We start from the raw sequence: 6,995 nt of genomic DNA, 5'->3' as shown, positions 1-6,995 counted from the left end.
GACTGGGGCTGCGTGCTTGTCTTGCCCCCTGAAACTTCAAACGTAGCTTAGGTGGTCTGTGCCGGGCGCCTCCGGCAGCGCTGCTCTGAAAATGCGAACGTCTGCAGATAGCTGGCAGGCAGAAAGAGCTAGCCTGGAAAGCTGTTGCTCAGCCTCATCTGCCCATGGCACTGCTCGTACAGAGGCACAGAGACTGGGGCTGCGTGCTTGTCTTGCCCCCTGAAACTTCAAACGTAGCTTAGGTGGTCTGTGCCGGGCGCCTCCGGCAGCGCTGCTCGAAAATGCGAACGTCTGCAGATAGCTGGCAGGCAGAAAGAGCTAGCCTGGAAAGCTGTTGCTCAGCCTCATCTGCCCATGGCACTGCTCGCACAGAGGCACAGAGACTGGGGCTGCGTGCTTGTCTTGCCCCCTGAAACTTCAAACGTAGCTTAGGTGGTCTGTGCCGGGCGCCCTCCGGCAGCGCTGCTCTGAAAATGCGAACGTCTGCAGATAGCTGGCAGCAGAAAGAGCTAGCCTGGAAAGCTGTTGCTCAGCCTCATCTGCCCATGGCACTGGCTCGCACAGAGGCACAGAGACTGGGGCTGCGTGCTTGTCTTGCCCCTCAAACTTCAAACGTAGCTTAGGTGGTCTGTGCCGGGCGCCTCCGGCAGCACTGCTGCTGAAAATGCGAACGTCTGCAGATAGCTGGCAGGCAGAAAGAGCTAGCCTGGAAAGCTGTTGCTCAGCCTCATCTGCCCATAGCACTGCTTCGCGACAGAGGCACAGAGACTGGGGCTGCTTGCTTATCTTGCCACTGAAACTTCAAACGCATGCTGGAATGGTGGTGTCCCTGCCAGGCTCCTTTTGCAGGCCTGCTCGAAAGTGCGAACGTCTGCAGATAGCTGGCAGGCAGAAGGGGCTATCCTGGAAAGCTGTTGCTCAGCCTCATCTGCCCATGGCAGTGCTCGCACAGAGGCACAGAGAATGGGGCTGCTTGCTTGTCTTGCCACCTCAAACTTCAAACGTAGCCTGGGAAGTTGGTGTCCCTGCCAGGCTCCTTCGCAGCCTGCTCCGAAAGTGCGAACGTCTGCAGATAGCTGTCAGGCAGAAAGAGCTAGCCTGGAAAGCTGTTGCTCAGCCTCATCTGCCCATGGCACTGCTCGCACAGAGGCACAGAGACTGGGGCTGCTTGCTTGTCTTGCCCCCTGAAACTTCAAACGTAGCTTAGGTGGTCTGTGCCGGGCGCCTCCTTCAGCGCTGCTCTGAAAATGCGAACGTCTGCAGATAGCTGGCAGGCAGAAAGAGCTAGCCTGGAAAGCTGTTGCTCAGCCTCATCTGCCCATGGCACTGCTCGCACAGAGGCACAGAGACTGGGGCTGCGTGCTTGTCTTGCCCCCTGAAACTTCAAACGTAGCTTAGGTGGTCTGTGCCGGGCGCCTCCGGCAGCGCTGCTGCTCTGAAAATGCGAACGTCTGCAGATAGATGGCAGGCAGAAAGAGCTAGCCTGGAAAGCTGTTGCTCAGCCTCATCTGCCCATGGCACTGCTCGCACAGAGGCACAGAGACTGGGGCTGCGTGCTTGTCTTGCCCCCTCAAACTTCAAACGTAGCTTAGGTGGTCTGTGCCGGGGCGCCTCCGGCAGCGCTGCTCCGAAAATGCGAACGTCTGCAGATAGCTGGCAGGCAGAAAGAGCTAGCCTGGAAAGCTGTTGCTCAGCCTCATCTGCCCATGGCACTGCTCGCACAGAGGCACAGAGACTGGGGCTGCGTGCTTGTCTTGCCCCCTCAAACTTCAAACGTAGCTTAGGTGGTCTGTGCCGGGGCGCCTCCGGCAGCGCTGCTCTGAAAATGCGAACGTCTGCAGATAGCTGGCAGGCAGAAAGAGCTAGCCTGGAAAGCTGTTGCTCAGCCTCATCTGCCCATGGCACTGCTCGCACAGAGGCACAGAGACTGGGGCTGCGTGCTTGTCTTGCCCCCTCAAACTTCAAACGTAGCTTAGGTGGTCTGTGCCGGGCGCCTCCGGCAGCGCTGCTCCGAAAATGCGAACGTCTGCAGATAGCTGGCAGGCAGAAAGAGCTAGCCTGGAAAGCTGTTGCTCAGCCTCATCTGCCCATGGCACTGCTCGCACAGAGGCACAGAGACTGGGGCTGCGTGCTTGTCTTGCCCCCTCAAACTTCAAACGTAGCTTAGGTGGTCTGTGCCGGGCGCCTCCGGCAGCGCTGCTCTGAAAATGCGAACGTCTGCAGATAGCTGGCAGGCAGAAAGAGCTAGCCAGGAAAGCTGTTTGCTCAGCCTCATCTGCCCATGGCACTGCTCGCACAGAGTCACAGAGACTGGGGCTGCTCTGCTTGTCTTGCCCCCTGAAACTTCAAACGTAGCTTAGGTGGTCTGTGCCGGGCGCCTCCGGCAGCGCTGCTCCGAAAATGCGAACGTCTGCAGATAGCTGGCAGGCAGAAAGAGCTAGCCTGGAAAGCTGTTGCTCAGCCTCATCTGCCCATGGCACTGCTCGCACAGAGGCACAGAGACTGGGGCTGCTTGCTTGTCTTGCCCCCTCAAACTTCAAACGTAGCTTAGGTGGTCTGTGCCGGGCGCCTCCGGCAGCGCTGCTGCTCTGAAAATGCGAACGTCTGCAGATAGATGGCAGGCAGAAAGAGCTAGCCTGGAAAGCTGTTGCTCAGCCTCATCTGCCCATGGCACTGCTCGCACAGAGGCACAGAGACTGGGGCTGCGTGCTTGTCTTGCCCCCTCAAACTTCAAACGTAGCTTAGGTGGTCTGTGCCGGGCGCCTCCGGCAGCGCTGCTCCGAAAATGCGAACGTCTGCAGATAGCTGGCAGGCAGAAAGAGCTAGCCTGGAAAGCTGTTGCTCAGCCTCATCTGCCCATGGCACTGCTCGCACAGAGGCACAGAGACTGGGGCTGCTTGCTTGTCTTGCCCCCTCAAACTTCAAACGTAGCTTAGGTGGTCTGTGCCGGGTGCGCCTCCGGCAGCGCTGCTCTGAAAATGCGAACGTCTGCAGATAGCTGGCAGCAGAAAGAGCTAGCCTGGAAAGCTGTTGCTCAGCCTCATCTGCCCATGGCACTGCTCGCACAGAGGCACAGAGACTGGGGCTGCGTGCTTGTCTTGCCCCCTCAAACTTCAAACGTAGCTTAGGTGGTCTGTGCCGGGCGCCTCCTTCAGCGCTGCTCTGAAAATGCGAACGTCTGCAGATAGCTGGCAGGCAGAAAGAGCTAGCCTGGAAAGCTGTTGCTCAGCCTCATCTGCCCATGGCACTGCTCGCACAGAGGCACAGAGACTGGGGCTGCGTGCTTGTCTTGCCCCCTCAAACTTCAAACGTAGCTTAGGTGGTCTGTGCCGGGCGCCTCCGGCAGCGCTGCTCTGAAAATGCGAACGTCTGCAGATAGCTGGCAGGCAGAAAGAGCTAGCCTGGAAAGCTGTTGCTCAGCCTCATCTGCCCATGGCACTGCTCGCACAGAGGCACAGAGACTGGGGCTGCGTGCTTGTCTTGCCCCTGAAACTTCAAACGTAGCTTAGGTGGTCTGTGCCTTGCGCCTCCGGCAGCGCTGCTCTGAAAATGCGAACGTCTGCAGATAGCTGGCAGGCAGAAAGAGCTAGCCTGGAAAGCTGTTGCTCAGCCTCATCTGCCCATGGCACTGGTCGCACAGAGGCACAGAGACTGGGGCTGCTTGCTTGTCTTGCCCCCTCAAACTTCAAACGTAGCTTAGGTGGTCTGTGCCGGGCGCCTCCGGCAGCGCTGCTCTGAAAATGCGAACGTCTGCAGATAGCTGTCAGGCAGAAAGAGCTAGCCTGGAAAGCTGTTGCTCAGCCTCATCTGCCCATTGGCACTGCTCGCACAGAGGCACAGAGACTGGGGCTGCTTGCTTGTCTTGCCCCCTCAAACTTCAAACGTAGATTAGGTGGTCTGTGCCGGGCGCCTCCTTCAGCGCTGCTCTGAAAATGCGAACGTCTGCAGATAGCTGGCAGGCAGAAAGAGCTAGCCTGGAAAGCTGTTGCTCAGCCTCATCTGCCCATGGCACTGCTCGCACAGAGGCACAGAGACTGGGGCTGCGTGCTTGTCTTGCCCCCTGAAACTTCAAACGTAGCTTAGGTGGTCTGTGCCGGGCGCCTCCGGCAGCGCTGCTCTGAAAATGCGAACGTCTGCAGATAGCTGGCAGGCAGAAAGAGCTAGCCTGGAAATCTGTTGCTCAGCCTCATCTGCCCATGGCACTGCTCGCACAGAGGCACAGAGACTGGGGCTGCGTGCTTGTCTTGCCCCCTCAAGACTTCAAACGTAGCTTAGGTGGTCTGTGCCGGGCGCCTCCGGCAGCGCTGCTCTGAAAATGCGAACGTCTGCAGATAGCTGGCAGCAGAAAGAGCTAGCCTGGAAAGCTGTTGCTCAGCCTCATCTGCCATGGCACTGCTCGCACAGAGGCACAGAGACTGGGGCTGCTTGCTTGTCTTGCCCCCTCAAACTTCAAACGTAGCTTAGGTGGTCTGTGCCGTGGCGCCTCCGGCAGCGCTGCTCCTGAAAATGCGAACGTCTGCAGATAGCTGGCAGGCAGAAAGAGCTAGCCTGGAAAGATGTTGCTCAGCCTCATCTGCCCATCGGCACTGCTCGCACAGAGGCACAGAGACTGGGGCTGCTTGCTTGTCTTGCCCCCTCAAACTTCAAACGTAGCTTAGGTGGTCTGTGCCGGGCGCCTCCGGCAGCGCTGCTCCGAAAATGCGAACGTCTGCAGATAGCTGGCAGCCAGAAAGAGCTAGCCTGGAAAGCTGTTGCTCAGCCTCATCTGCCCATGGCACTGCTCACACAGAGGCACAGAGACTGGGGCTGTGTGCTTGTCTTGCCCCCTCAAACTTCAAACGTAGCTTAGGTGGTCTGTGCCGGGCGCCTCCGGCAGCGCTGCTCCCGAAAATGCGACGTCTGCAGATAGCTGGCAGGCAGAAAGAGCTAGCCTGGAAAGCTGTTGCTCAGCCTCATCTGCCATGGCACTGCTCGCACAGAGGCACAGAGACTGGGGCTGCTTGCTTGTCTTGCCCCCTCAAACTTCAAAACGTAGCTTAAGGTGGTCTGTGCCGGGCGCCTCCGGCAGCGCTGCCTCCGAAAATGCGAACGTCTGCAGATAGATGGCAGGCAGAAAGAGCTAGCCTGGAAAGACTGTTGCTCAGCCTCATCTGCCCATGGCACTGCTCGCACAGAGGCACAGAGACTGGGGCTGCGTGCTTGTCTTGCCCCCTCAAACTTCAAACGTAGCTTAGGTGGTCTGTGCCGGGCGCCTCCGGCAGCGCTGCTCCGAAAATTGCGAACGTCTGCAGATAGCTGGCAGCCAGAAAGAGCTAGCCTGGAAAGCTGTTGCTCAGCCTCATCTGCCCATGGCACTGCTCGCACAGAGGCACAGAGACTGGGGCTGCGTGCTTGTCTATGCCCCTCAAACTTCAAACGTAGTCTTAGGTGGTCTGTGCCGGGCGCCTCCGGCAGCGCTGCTCCGAAAATGCGAACGTCTGCAGATAGCTGGCAGGCAGAAAGAGCTAGCCTGGAAAGCTGTTGCTCAGCCTCATCTGCCCATAGGCACTGCTCGCAACAGAGGCACAGAGACTGGGGCTGCGTGCTTGTCTTGCCCCCTCAAACTCAAACGTAGCTTAGGTGGTCTGTGCCGGGCGCCTCGGCAGCGCTGCTCTGAAAATGCGAACAGTCTGCAGATAGCTGTCAGGGCAGAAAGAGCTAGCCTGGAAAGCTGTTGCTCAGCCTCATCTGCCCATGGCACTGCTCGCACAGAGGCACAGAGACTGGGGCTGCGTGCTTGTCTTGCCCCTGAAACTTCAAACGTAGCTTAGGTGGTCTGTGCCGGGCGCCTCCGGCACGCGCTGCTCTGAAAATGCGAACGTCTGCAGATAGCTGGCAGGCAGAAAGAGCTAGCCTGGAAAGCTGTTGCTCAGCCTCATCTGCCCCATGGCACTGCTCGCACAGAGGCACAGAGACTGGGGCTGCTTGCTTGTCTTGCCCCCTCAAACTTCAAACGTAGCTTAGGTGGTCTGTGCCCGGGCGCCTCCGCAGCGCTGCTCTGAAAATGCGAACGTCTGCAGATAGCTGGCAGGCAGAAAGAGCTAGCCTGGAAAGCTGTTGCTCAGCCTCATCTGCCCATGGCACTGCTCGCACAGAGGCACAGAGACTGGGGCTGCGTGCTTGTCTTGCCCCTCAAACTTCAAACGTAGCTTAGGTGGTCTGTGCCGGGCGCCTCCGGCCAGCGCTGCTCCAGAAAATGCGAACGTCTGCAGATAGCTGGCAGCCAGAAAGAGCTAGCCTGGAAACGCTGTTGCTCAGCCTCATCTGCCATAGCACTGCTCGCACAGAGGCACAGAGACTGGGGGCTGCTTGCTTGTCTTGCCCCCTTCAAACTTCAACGTAGCTTAGGTGGTCCTGGTGCCGGCGCCTCCGGCAGCGCTGCTCTCGAAAATGCGAACGTCTGCAGATAGCTGGCAGCAGAAAGAGCTAGCCTGGAAAGCTGTTGCTCAGCCTCATCTGCCCCCATGGCACACTGCCTCGCACAGAGCACAGAGACTGGGGCTGCTGTGCTTGTCTTGCACCCCCTCAAACTTCAAACGTAGCTTAGGTGGTCTGTTCGGGCGCCTCCGGCATCGCTGCTCTGAAAATGCGAACATCTGCCAGATAGCTGTCAGGCAGAAAGAGCTAGCCTGGAAACGCTTTTGCTCAGCCTCATCTGCCCATGGCACTGCTCGCACAGAGTCACAGAGACTGGGGCTGCTTGCTTGTCCTTGCCCCCTAAACTTCAAACGTAGCTTAAGGTGGTCTGTGCCGGGCGCCTCCGGACTCACGAGATGTGTGAAAATGCGAACATCTGCCGATAGCTGTCAGGCAGTAAGAGCTATCCTGGAAAGCTGTTGCTCAGCCTCATCTGCCATGCACTGTCGACAGAGTCACAGAGATGGGGGCTGCCCTTGCTTGTCTTGCCCCCTGACATTCAAACGTAAGCTTATGGTGTCTGTGCGGGCGCCTCCGGA

Source organism: Opisthocomus hoazin, chromosome 31 (genome assembly GCF_030867145.1).
Source record: "Opisthocomus hoazin isolate bOpiHoa1 chromosome 31, bOpiHoa1.hap1, whole genome shotgun sequence".
NCBI classification, from domain to species: Eukaryota; Metazoa; Chordata; class Aves; order Opisthocomiformes; family Opisthocomidae; genus Opisthocomus; species Opisthocomus hoazin.
The sequence above is the reverse complement of the archived record's forward strand: the minus strand, read 5'-3'. Positions refer to the sequence as shown.